The 13,189-nt window shown below is 33.1% G+C and overlaps 1 protein-coding gene across 3 annotated transcripts in view; it reads right to left on the reverse strand.

Moving 5' to 3' along the window:
- Nucleotides 1–13,189, reverse strand: part of LOC123311280 (D(2) dopamine receptor A) — a 284,840-nt gene that overhangs the window by 225,529 nt on the left and 46,122 nt on the right. The window contains exon 1 of one of the 3 annotated variants that reach the window (XM_044895164.1): nt 1,159–1,265. The exons of the other annotated variants lie outside the window; for them this stretch is intronic. The gene's annotated coding sequence lies outside the window, so the exon portion shown is untranslated. Of the gene's footprint in view, nt 1–1,158; nt 1,266–13,189 lie in introns of those variants that run through there. 3 annotated transcript variants of the gene reach the window in all.

Below are 13,189 nucleotides of genomic sequence, written 5' to 3' on the forward strand. Positions count from 1 at the left end.
TAACTTTTTGTTTATTTTGTTGTTGTTATTGTGGCAAAGGTTGCTCTTCTTCATTCAGGGTTTTCTTGCTAGAAAAATAAATCAAAATGTATCCGGATATGTCGTTAGCTCCGTTGCACTATACCGGGTGTCCCAGAGCTTTTAGGCCAGCAGATATCTCAGTTACCTGCGGAAAAAAAAAATTGAAAAAAATACTTGTCGTAGGAGACCATACGCTCTTTCATGCAGCATAGCAAAATCCACCCCCTGACAAACAACCCCCGAGAAACAACCCCTAACTTTTGTTTTTCAAATGGCACCCCCATGTTTGTTTGGCTTCAACTGACAGCTCTTTTTAATTCTCAATCAATGATATATCATAATATGTAGTTGTAAAGATAGTCACTCGATAAAATTGAATTCGTTAGTGGGTACTGTTAATTGGACTGATCCAATTAGTCCACATTGTAGAGACAAGAAAAAGTGGATGTTGAAAAAAAAGAGTCAATAAAATGTTAGAACGGCGACTTGAAGCATGTGTGGCAAGTGCTGGCTAACATTTTGAACATTTTCTTTAGTATAATGTTGCAGTAACAATACAGCTGAGCGTATAAATTCGTATTTCATTTGTATTTTTATTTTCCATAATTCTGCATGCCATTCTAGCTACCATGATACATCATTGAATGAGAAATGAAAAAAACTGTAAGTTGAAGCACAACAAACATGGGGGTGCCATTTGAAAAACAAAAGTTAGGGGTGGTTTCTCGGGGGTTCTTTGTCAGGGGGTGGATTTTGCTATGCTGCATGAAAGAGCGTATGGTCTCCTACGACAAGTATTTTTTTCAATTTTTTTTTCCGCAGGTAACTGAGATATTTGCTGGCCTAAAAGCTCTGGGACACCCGGTATAGAAGAAAAAATAAGATCAGCTTTCCATATACCTTTGATCTATTAATAATCACAATAAGTATCAAACTTTAGAGGTAATGTTTGAAAAATACCTTAAGTAGGGAGGAGAATCTTTGTATCTACATTCAACCAATATCTTTTTTTTTCTGCAATAACCTCCTTCAGTATAAACTTTGTTTCTTGAAGCATTTTGAATATCAACAAAACTAACTTCTAATAGCAATTATTGGACCAAATGATTCAAATATTCGATAGCATCCAAAACTTACGATTAGAACAACGTAAGAAACAGGAGCTAACAAACTTTCGGTTGCTCACCAAAAGTCACGTTGTTTGTGTTACTCCATTTATGAAAATCGCTTACTTTTACGTAACACTCTGCTTGAATTTTAAAGAATTTATTTTTTTATTCCTGTATCTTTCTAACTTCGAATACTGTAGCTGAAAGCAGATTCCTGATGTTCTGTACCATATCAATTTTGTATCACGTTTTCCACACTTTATATGACAAAACAGAAGAAGAAATAAAACAAAGGTGAATTGAAGGTAATGAAACCGACAAGGAAAAAACAACCATGGAGCTCTAAGAAATCTATTGACTTATCATCAAATTTATTTCAGCACGTGACAGATAGTCGTGAATGATATAACAACAATAACAATGAAACCTACACTTTCATTCGAGAAAAGTAGATTCAATTTCCGACACTGTCCGAACTATCGTTTATTTCCTACTATATAATTTCAACTGAAATTCTTCATATTGAATCTCGCTAAATCGAAAAACGGATTGATATCTATATATAACAAAAATATCAATTGGCTAGAAACGAGAAGCATTGACTTGTCAGAACCGGGATAAAAGTCAAAGCGATCGAAAACATGGCCTCAAATTGAGGAACGCATACAATCGCTGCAATATTCACTTTGACGTCCACATTTACCGAATGTATATGTTGTTAACACACTTTCGTGAGTAACGAATTCCTTTGATTCACCATACCATCAAACAAGCGTAGATGTAGGTTGCCGATAGCGAACGTTAATTAACTTTTGAGAAAAATAATAATTCAATTCAAAAAGTAATTTTATCAATGTGAGATTTAATTTACAGTGTCCCATTCGATGAATTTTCAACTGAATATTTCGTTTAATATAAAGTTTTACAAAAATTCCAAAAGTAAATCGCTCTTCGAACTGAAAGGGATATCGATTTACATACGATTAAAGGTGAATTTTCGAAGCAAATAGAATAAACTAAGAATTGAAATAGAACCAGATATAAACATCCTATCGGTAGATGGCAATCACATTATAGCTTCTATACAGGGTGAGTCTTTGACTCGTACAAATATTTTAACCATAGATTCTAAGGTCAAAAGAAACACTTTTTTCCTGTATCATTTTTTCCAAATCGGCATGGTTTAAAAGATACAGGCTGATGAAAAACCATAAAACATATTATCTTCAGTTCTATCTCACAAACGGTTTCATCGAATGAAATGAATTTCGGAATAAAGTTTATCATTTACTTGATGAATCTCTTTTTCGAACACAAGATATCACCCACGTCTTCCAATTTTCTCATAATGATTATTACGTAAAACAAAAATCCAACACGTGGAAGTAAGTTGAACGCTATCTAATCTAATATTTGTTTTGTAAAATAAATGTATTCCTCATACATATTTACTCGTATAAAGCGCTGTTTCGAGTAATTTGATGTTCAAAAATTAAAAAGTATCTGTGGAATTTGAAAAAATGGGTACTTTGGCTGGATACAACTTTGTTTAAAAGATCCACAAATGTGTACTGTCATAGATTCAGCTAGTTATTCTGCAGGTAATTTTTCCAGGGGTGAAGCTGCTCATTATGAAAACTTTGGATGGCTATATCTTTTTATCAGAGGGCTGAAGCGGAAAAAATGGTATAGGAAAAGTGTTTCTTTTGACTTCAAGAATATACTTTTAAAATATATGTAAGCGTAAAAGACTCACCCTGTACATCGGAGCTTACCCTGTGACGGTGTTCATTAACTGTGGCTTATATCAGCACTGATCAAATGATTCCGGAACCGTGTGGTTATTTATACAGGGTGTCTGTAAACAAATGCGAAAGACTTAGGGAGATGATTCCTCGATGAAAATAAGCGGGAGTAGTTCCTATAAATTTTCTTCGAAATCGACTTCCTTCCAAGATATAGCCTTTGGAAGGCGATGACGAGTTGACAGTTTTTAATTGTTTTTACGGGTTCTAAAAAACACTTAATCATAAAAGTATAAATAATATGAAGCACTAAGTAGATGTTTCTCACCCAATTTTTCAGATCTCATAACTTCATTATTAGGTGTTGAAAATAACAACCCTTCCTTCAAAAATTGTTTTCGTGGGATAGATTTTCGAAAAATAAAATTCTCTTATGGTTTCTCATTCAATTCTGGAGAAAAAAAGTATCTTGCGGAATTTCTATACAGTCGATACTTTTCTCAGAATAAATAAAAACTTACAAGCAGTTCTGATTACTGTTCATTCCATTTCATCGTATAAGTTTTCAATAAAATGACTAGGTCCCTCCCGCTAAAATACATGCATCCTCTCTATCCCATAGACCTTCGTATACTGCTTGTAGGTTTTTATTTCTTCCGAGAAAAGTATCGATTGTATCGAAATTTTGCAAGAGACTTTTTTTCTCAAGAATTGAATGGGAAACCATAAGAGAATTTTGTTTTTCGAAAATCTGTCCCACGAAAACAATTTTTGAAGGAAAATCATAAGGGGTTGTTATTTTCAACTCCTAATAACAAAGTTATGCATTCTAAAAAATTTTTATGAGTAACATCTACTTAGTGCTTCATATTATGTGAATACTCTTATGTCTCAGTGTTTTTTTAAACTTGTAAAAAAAATTTAAACTATCAACTCATCATCGCCTTTCATAATCTTGGAAGGGAGATCCGTATCGAAAATTTTTTATAGGAAGCACCCCTGCTTATTTCCATCGAGGAATCATCTCCCTAAGTCCCTCTCATTTGTTTACAGACACCCTGTATATAGCGGGTTTTTACAACATTCACAGTCATATTTATTAATATTTTATCATATATCTACTCATCTATGTATATTCTATAAAAAGTTCTTCAATTCTAAAGCTAATTTTGTATCGAAGAATGAAATCAATTGGTTCAATCCAATATATAAGACTGTCTCCCAAATCTGCTGAAACTGTCTGTTTTCAAGCGGAAATCCATTCACCTCAATTTTCTTTCCGGTTTCAATCAGAAAATAGGTTATCTCTTCAGATGATTCAGGACTTCAAGAGATTACGTTATTCACATATTTACGGAACTTCTCGTTTCATTGGCTTCCGAAAGATGGAACGTGGAATATTCCTCTTCCCCTTTGCGATGCTGCAAGAAAGATTATTCCTAGGGATGGAAATTATTCTGCCTCTATCGATACATGGCAATTTTTTATTTGATATAGAATTACGTAAGACAAAATGAACCCTTTTTTCGAAGTTTTCACATTTACAATTTGAGATGCCCATACACATTCCGAAACGCGAATGAGCAAAATAAACTTCAAACATTGCTTTTATTTTCTATTGCAGCGTCTTTTCTGAAAATCTGCTTCAATTAAGCTAGAAATTAAAAGGAGAATCACATTTCTGATATAATATTACCTTCTATTTATCAGAGATCGTCTATGCATTGATTCTTTCATATTAGGTTGTTATTTTTTTCCATAATATTTGATGGACTCGAGCACAGTTGTAGTCATGATGATTCAACTGAATTGAAATTGTAATCGCCGTTTTTCAAAATCACATTTATGCCGGAATTCGTTTGAATAGGTTGAGATGATGAATTTCCCTTTTTTTCGTCCATAAAAAACATCAGCCAGTTCCATCTCTCATATAAATTCTAAACTCGACTTCCTGTATATTGAATATGTTGTGGATCTACTTCTTTTTCGAAGAATTTAAATCCAATTTGAAGAAACAAAGTTCATAGTGGAGTTCATCAAGGAACTTGATGATATCTCTATTTTCTCTATGGTATCTCTTAAGATCGGGTCAAAATGGAGCGTGAAAAGATTTCACCAATGGACATAATAACAGATCTAGGACAATAAGTTCTGAAAATAGAATAAGATGGAGCTGGAAATCCTAAAATAAATGTTTTATGCTAAACAGTCCGAATATAAAAAAAACATGGATCATTACATATTTCTCCGTTTTTTTTTGAAATGATTTATAAGATTTCTTAACACTCTTGGTAAAGCATTGAAGAGACATATTGCCACACACTCAACAGATTTAGCTCTCGAGTTTATTCTTTGCAATTTTCAACGGTATAAAGTATGAAAAAATTCTTGTGGTAATATTGAAATTTACAAGATCTGCAAAATTTTTAGTCAAAAAGATCAAGAATTTTTATATGAATTCACCATAGACGGCCAAAATATTGTTTTGTCTAGAAACACCTCTAGGTACAGGTTTCTCTGGACCCTAAACGTGATATTGTTCAGAAAAGAGTAGCAATGCTCTTTTCTGAACAACAAAAATTGTATCAATGCTGGAAAAACTACCCCAAAAGATGATTCCATAGAAAAAGAGAAGATGAAAGTTTGCATAATAGACCACTTCAGCAAGTCAAAGTCTCAATTCCTGAAACCAATACAGCAAGCAGAATTCAGTCTACTATTCAATTTTTCAACATGAGGACAACATTGCAGGTGTCTAACTAACCCTTAAAACTTCACGTAGCACTACGATTGTGAACATAGGTATATCGATGGAGGATACTCCAGTTTAGACTTCTCATTACACACATACATTGGGATTTTCCACCAGTAAAAACAAGATTGTGATTGCACAACCACTTAACTATATTATTCATAATGAAATTCTAATCACGAATGGCCGATTAAATGCAAAGGGATCTAATCAAGTAATTGGCGTCATCAGTACACAATCTGGAGTAATTAATATAATAATGTATAATGTAATAAACAGCAGCAAGCCTAAAATACTACCCTGGGACTGGGAAACCATCAAACTCAAGGACAACTCTTTGTTTTCTAGACGTAAAGTACTCTAGCAGTTTTAGCTGAATGTTTCTTATCCCATGAGAGAATTTTCAAAAGTTTTCCCTGTTCCACGCAGTCGAAGCTCTTGGAAAGATCCAAAACATATCCAGTGGTATATCTCCTTGTTCCTAAGTGAATTAGTGATAGATATTTCATTTAAGCTCAAAGATAGCAGTTTCAACACTGCTATCTTTATTAAGCCATACTATTTCATTGAAATGATACCAAACTAACGAAAAACAACTTGCATATCTACCGCATAGAATTTTCCCAAAAACTTTGCAAAATGAGGGCAAAAGGCAAGATGCCTTCGATCAAGAGTCAATAAGGGTTTTAGTCTGTTCTATAAGCTGTTACATTAATGTATATAACGTCCGCACAAAAAAAATCGTCGTCAAGTAGGCTATGGAATTTTGAACGGTGATATTTCTTGCCTAAACGTAATTCTTAGCTTTTGCTGTACTACTTTCCAGGTGAACTGTCAAGTTAGAAGTTAGCATTTTGGATTTTTCTTGAATTAAAATATTTATAAATAAATTATCAAGATGATTTTCACGGACGTGTAAAAAGCATTTATTATTGAATTCTACTTCAAAATTGGGGAGAATATAGAAGAAGAGTGGAAATATTCTGTAATGTTCCAGCAACAGTCCGAATGACTGTACTGTTTTGGTGGTCGACCAAAGAAGAAAACCTCACAGTTATTCAGCAATAATGAAAATATGATGACAGGGGACAGAAGTTCCACAACCCTCTGTTCGGGTTTTAAAAATAAGGAGAAAACATCATGCTTTTTATAACTAAATTGAATTTCGATAAATCGTCCAATATTTATTTTCATGTAATTCAGTTCTTTAGTTTAGTCATGGATTTTCAGTAACGACCAAATAAATTCAATATTTATAGAGAATTAATAAACATATTGAGATTCTTACTGTGCTTTATTCATATTACTGAAATAGGTATAACCTTTTAACAAAAAAACATAATACTACTATCCGTTCAAGATTCATGTCTCTTATACGTATGAAAATAGTGGACATCGAATTTTTTTAACCGCCTCAGATTGTTTGGATTCTTGTTATCTGACTCAATAGAAGAAATGCTTTTCGTACTTTCCATACAAAATAATGATATATAGGTAAATGTCATCATTGTTGACATTTTGGGAAGATGAACTAATTCAAGAAAAGACCTACGTTCCGACGCCGAATATCAACGTTTCATATTCCATAGCCTACTTGACGACGAATTTTTTTGAACTCACGTTATATACGAATAACACACGAGCGATGAAAAAATAACGAACTTTTTTCTCGATGTTTCCGATATATCGTTTCCAGCCCTATAATTCATCATGCTACTCCGAAACAATGGGAACGTAACGGTGGTTCTGAACAATTCAGTGCTTTGTGGACGAAATGTTGATTTTCCATTGTGTATAGCCGTTACTGGATGAAAACTGAAGGTAATGGAATTGCGAATGCAAAAACTATGCGAAATTCACATGAATCCTTCATTTTCCATGCATTCAACTATAGTCGATCAATCAGATTCATATGCGAACTAAATCCCGCTTAAAACATCAATACTGTTTCCTAGAAATAGGTATTATAGAAACAGAGATGAGCAAATCTGGTCGCACAACAAGTGATCTAATGAAAGACATCGTAAATTCCAAAAATGCTTCAGTATCTACAAAATCTCCGAAATATTTTGACTTCTCGAAATGAGAAATTAGAAGAAAAAGGGGGAAGGGGAGTACTATGAATAAAAAAAGTACGCTACTTAAAGGCCTGCAGGCCAAACCTCTCCGAAAAAACGTACGGTAGCATAGAGATCTTAACCCTCTAATACCCAAGTCCGCCTTGAGACTGGTTGCATATAAGTGGTTGCATATATAAGTGGATACAAAATTATTCTGCCCATGTCCGCCTTCAGTATAGGTTCATTTTGTGAGTATACAGGTGTTAATGTAAATCAGTTAACTATTTGCGAAAAAAAGATGTAGATTACATAAGCTAATTTGAAACTATACGGAAATAATTTTAAAAAAGAAAAAAAACTTGGGCATTAGAGGGTTAAATCTGGAGTAAATTAGTCGAATTTCATGTTTTGACGCTTATTTCTTCTCTAAAAGGAAGGAAAATGCATCTGAATGCTTGTAGAAGTTTACGACAAAGCTCTGACCGATACCTAAATCATGTAGATTTCAAGGTTGGTGAATAGCAGATTAGCAAATCTGTAACCATAAGAACTAGAAAAATGGATTTTCAAGAGATGCATATCTATAAAAGCCAAAACCGCATCCCTCTCTTTGAGTTGGTGCCTCTATTTTGTAAAGTTTCAGTAATATCGAAATGTAAACACTTTTTATAAATGTAGATTGCAGTGGTATCTTTCATTTTTCAAATATAAACCCCATCACTTTCATTCCGGATATTTGATAACATACTCGAAAAATGAGAAAATGACTACTTCACACTTCCATATAATAGTACCAGCACAGCCTTCTTTTTTTGTTCGAAAATCTTTCGAATGAAACTAAAATCAATACGGACATGTATGAATGATGGCGATCTTTTTTTTAATCTTTACTTTGAAAAATCTTTGATTACATCATTGCATTCTACATGAAAAAGTGTCTGTAAAATGTTACATTTGTTTTTCGATATCACTGAAACTTAACTTTTCACTCATGACTTGAAAACAAAAGAAGATAGAGGAATGCGGTTCTGGACATTATCCATCTTTTGAAAAACGAGGTCGGAAAAATGCCATACATTTTTCCCTAGCTCTTACGGTTACAGGACTGCCATTCAATCCCATCGAATTTTGCCCATCTTGTACATAGATTGATATCTTCTTTCATTTCCTTGTGATATACCTATATCGCATATATCTACCTACATAAGCTTAGCTCTGCTTGTTTTCAAGTCGTTAAATTTCGAAATTTGCATCAAGCTATAACGAGTTTATTCCGCTTCAGCAGTAAGTACCACATGTTTTCAAGACACTGTTGATAAATATTCCGACTATCCTGGGGCGATCATGGGTTTTATCTTTCAATTTTATTTCGAAAGGTGAAATTTGGAGTATTGAGAACATTTTCGTCTGGATAAGGTTAACTCACAAAATATTTCCATTCTTGTTGCTGAAAATATAACAAAGATTATTTTCTTCAATCTTTATTTAGAAAATTTCATTGAAATGCAAAATACCATGAATATATTCAATAACCGTTAAATCAAGGTTTTCTGATGAACACGTCGATTGCAGAAGGCACAAAAAACGAACTGAAACATCCAATAATCCAATTAACGAAGAATCCCGTGAGAGGAACACTCTTCTTGAGGATGCTCTCCCGAAGTGAAAATGAATATTCATCGAAACTTATTGCTAAGGACTTTTTAATGGATTCCGAATTTATCACTTCAATTTCATGGGAGTGCTTTTTCAATTTGCGAATATGAGAATTGGAGGTACCTACAGAAGAATTTATCTCCCTCATCTTGAATCTTTCATTGATTCAGAGCAAAATTACCACTGATGTTGCTATCAAAAGTCTCATAATCGGTTGTACGATTTCATCCATAAATTCAGTCCTTACAGGAGGTTCCACATGTTCTATGACAAACTGCGACTCATTATGGAATATCTAATTCGTTGAAAATATTTATTTTCAAATATTGAGATTATAAAATTTTTTCGAAATGTCCAATCTCAGCTTTAATGCCTTACACCGACAAATTAAAGATGCCGTTACTTGTTTTGCTGCATCTTGAATTCTATCAATAATAAGGAATAATTGATGAAACGTGATTTCAACATGAGCTGCTTTGTATTTTCCCGAAAGTGAAAATCTAACGGATGGAGATCCGGCGAACGAGATAGCTATTCTACTGGTCCCCTATCTCAGAGACAGTTTGTCTCTATCTATCAGTTCGAAAAGTTAACCAAGCAATTACTTTTCTCCCTCTCTGTGGTTGGTGCACCATCGTGTGGCTTCCTCATCTCCCCAACAATGTGATGCTCCTAGGCCATCAATGAAGTCGAAACGCTCCAAAAACTTTTTGTACTAATCTGTATTTAAACGATTATTTGGAACGTGCACTGACATCAGAGCCACAGAACAGACCCATATAGAAGGGAAACTCCCCTACTAAGAAGTGGGGTCAAGTTTCAGCGCCCCCATGCGGTGGTTCGAGGAAATAAAAGCGCCCTCTGGCGGCCGGAATTCGAAACAAATGAGCGGGAAAATTTGAAATGCTTCCTATTCAAAATCATTTGATTTGATTTTTGAAGTTCGGGATTGAAACAACGTACTGGAATGAGTTAATATAGCATGTCAAGATGCTATATTACCATTCCAGTACGAGTTGTTTCAAATCCAATGTTCTCAGAAGCTTGATGACTTGAATAAAAAAACACATATGTAGGCAATGATATAACTATATTTCTTCATAAATAAATCATATATACATCACAGAGTATGGCCTTATATGTAAAGAATAAAATAAAAATAATTCTAATGTCCATATAATATACATCAAAGTTTATGGGTTTATAAGTAAAAAATAAAATAGAAATAATTCTAATGTCCATATAATATACATCAAAGTGTATGGGTTTATGAGTACAAAATAAAATAGAAATAATTCTAATGTCCATATATACATCAAAGTGTATGGACTTGATAGGAAAAAAATAAAATAGAAATGATTCTAATGTCGATATATACATCAAAGTGTATGGGCATATATGTAAAATATAAAATAGAAATAATTATAATGTCCTATGGAAATTATTGGTTATAGGACTGAAGGAAAACACTGTTTTTTTTCAACTTAGTCGACGTTTCATCAGTACTTTGCTGATTTTTTCAATTCAATTCAATTTGGGAGAACCCTTCATCATAAAGCACTAATATTCATGTAACCAATAATTCCCATATATATGTAAAAAATAAATTCACACTTTCACTCAAAATAGGATTTTCGTATTTGTTCAGTACTTTTAGTAGTCAACAAGGGATTACAAACTTTTTCCATCCAAAGTTTGATAATTTCCGGTTGTTTATTATCTGCTTCAGGAAACCGATGACGTCTACTAATCTTATCACCACAGTTCGGCACACAAAATTTATTGCTTTAATTATTTCTATTTTCCGACATCTTATTCAATTATCAGAAAAAACACTTAGGAATCACGATGCACTTCACACTGCAGACAAAGACGAAAAGAACCCAAGTGACCAGTAACATATCTGTTATGTTTTCTTGGGAGATCGAATGGGGAACTTTGTTATGTGTTATTTTTCTGTAACCATTACGTGTCTGATGCGATATTTGAGATGTACCTGTGCTGTATCGAAATTATATCCACATTTTGTAAATTTCATGTTCCCGCTCCCTGATATCCACGTAACATATTTGTAATATTGTTCTTTATTTGCCATGTATCATTTTGAGATCATGAACATAGCATGACACCATAAGCGTTTTAACTACCGTCGAGGGCGCTGTAAAACGTAAACAAATATGGAGGATTGTGAGAAATGCTATTGATACTGCTGTCGTTTCGATATGTATTTATTATCAATTAGACGTTTGGTCAGTTGTATAGTGGATTACTCAAAGTTAATAAGTGCAGATATTGAACATTTGATAAGTTATTTGTGTATCATAGTGATTTTTCAGTGAAATGGTGAATTACTGAAAAGAATTAAAGTGATATGGATATCGAACTGTAGGTCAATAAATCATTTCTCGTATTTTCATAGCAGTCCTATAACACATAATAGGCTATGTTTTTATTATATCCAGCATATAAAAATTATATTTGAATAAATAATGTCCTGTTTGGTGTAAATTTCGATATAAGTTATTTCCTCACGTGTTGCATGTACCTCATACGTAGAAATAAATGAATAAATCATATACTTATATTAAAAATTTTCTTCAGGAAGATATGAAATATGCATATAGTATTCTTTTCAAGCATGAAAAATTATGGAAATTAATATAAACTATTGCAATATTGAACTCGTATTTTGATTTTTCAAATAGTGTGTATTTATCGATCATTTTTGAAAATAAAATTGATTATTGTTCTCCAAGAAAAATTAGGGCAAGTCTTTCTGGTCTTTGCACTTTCCTGCATTAATGAACTGTTGATTATTCTTTTTATGGAATGCAGGACAGTGCAAAGACCAGAAAGACATGCCCTAATTTTTCTTGGAGAACAATAATCAATTTTATTTTCAAAAATGATCGATAAATACACACTATTTGAAAAATCAAAATACGAGTTCAATATTGCAATAGTTTATATTAATTTCCATAATTTTTAATGCTTTTTTTGAAAGCATTTTCAATAACAAATGAAACATAATAAACATAGCACATGAACGTAATATATATAGATCTCCCATGAAACAAATATTTGCATGATCCATGTTTGAACTATTTATGCTCCTTTCAGAAAGGAGATGTGTTCCTTGTTTGAGGCGGACATAGGAGCATAGCTGCTACATAAGCGCTCTGTATTTGTACTCTTAGTGTGATATATCTGTTATAAAACAAGGAGCGTGGGATACATTTCTGCTTCATAACTGTTATGAGATATGGTCACCTGGGAATGAGGTTATGGAAATGTTTACAAACGTAAAATCAGCGATGGAAGCGACCCCATGCGGTGGTTCAACAAACTAAATAAGGGGTCCAGTTTTTGTAGCTGAGTTTCCCCTCTATCTTGACTTACTTTATGATCAGAGCATTGCTGAAATCGTCCTGGTCTAATGACATATACACTGCGCAAAAAAATTAACGCACATTCTGAAAATTTTAATGAAAGTTAACTGTACATTAACTTATTTTTTTAGTTTTAGGAAAGAAAGAATATATTGGGAGTGTTGGACACTGTTTATTATCTATTGTTCACTGTGTAACAATGCCGACGTTTCGAAACAAATCGTTTCTTTTTCAAGGCTGTAAATAAATACAAAAAGTATACTATAAGACACACAATATGACATAACATGAAAATAAATTACCTAGTTACGAGAACAATATTGTACGCTTTTTAAAAACATTAGGATTCAACAAAGAAATCAAAATATCCTGGAGAGTAGACATACAATCCCATCACTTTATCCGTTTCTATATTTATGATAATGACATCAACATAAGGTTACAAAATATTGATCAG

This window comes from Coccinella septempunctata, chromosome 4 (assembly GCF_907165205.1).
Source record: "Coccinella septempunctata chromosome 4, icCocSept1.1, whole genome shotgun sequence".
NCBI classification, from domain to species: domain Eukaryota; kingdom Metazoa; phylum Arthropoda; class Insecta; order Coleoptera; family Coccinellidae; genus Coccinella; species Coccinella septempunctata.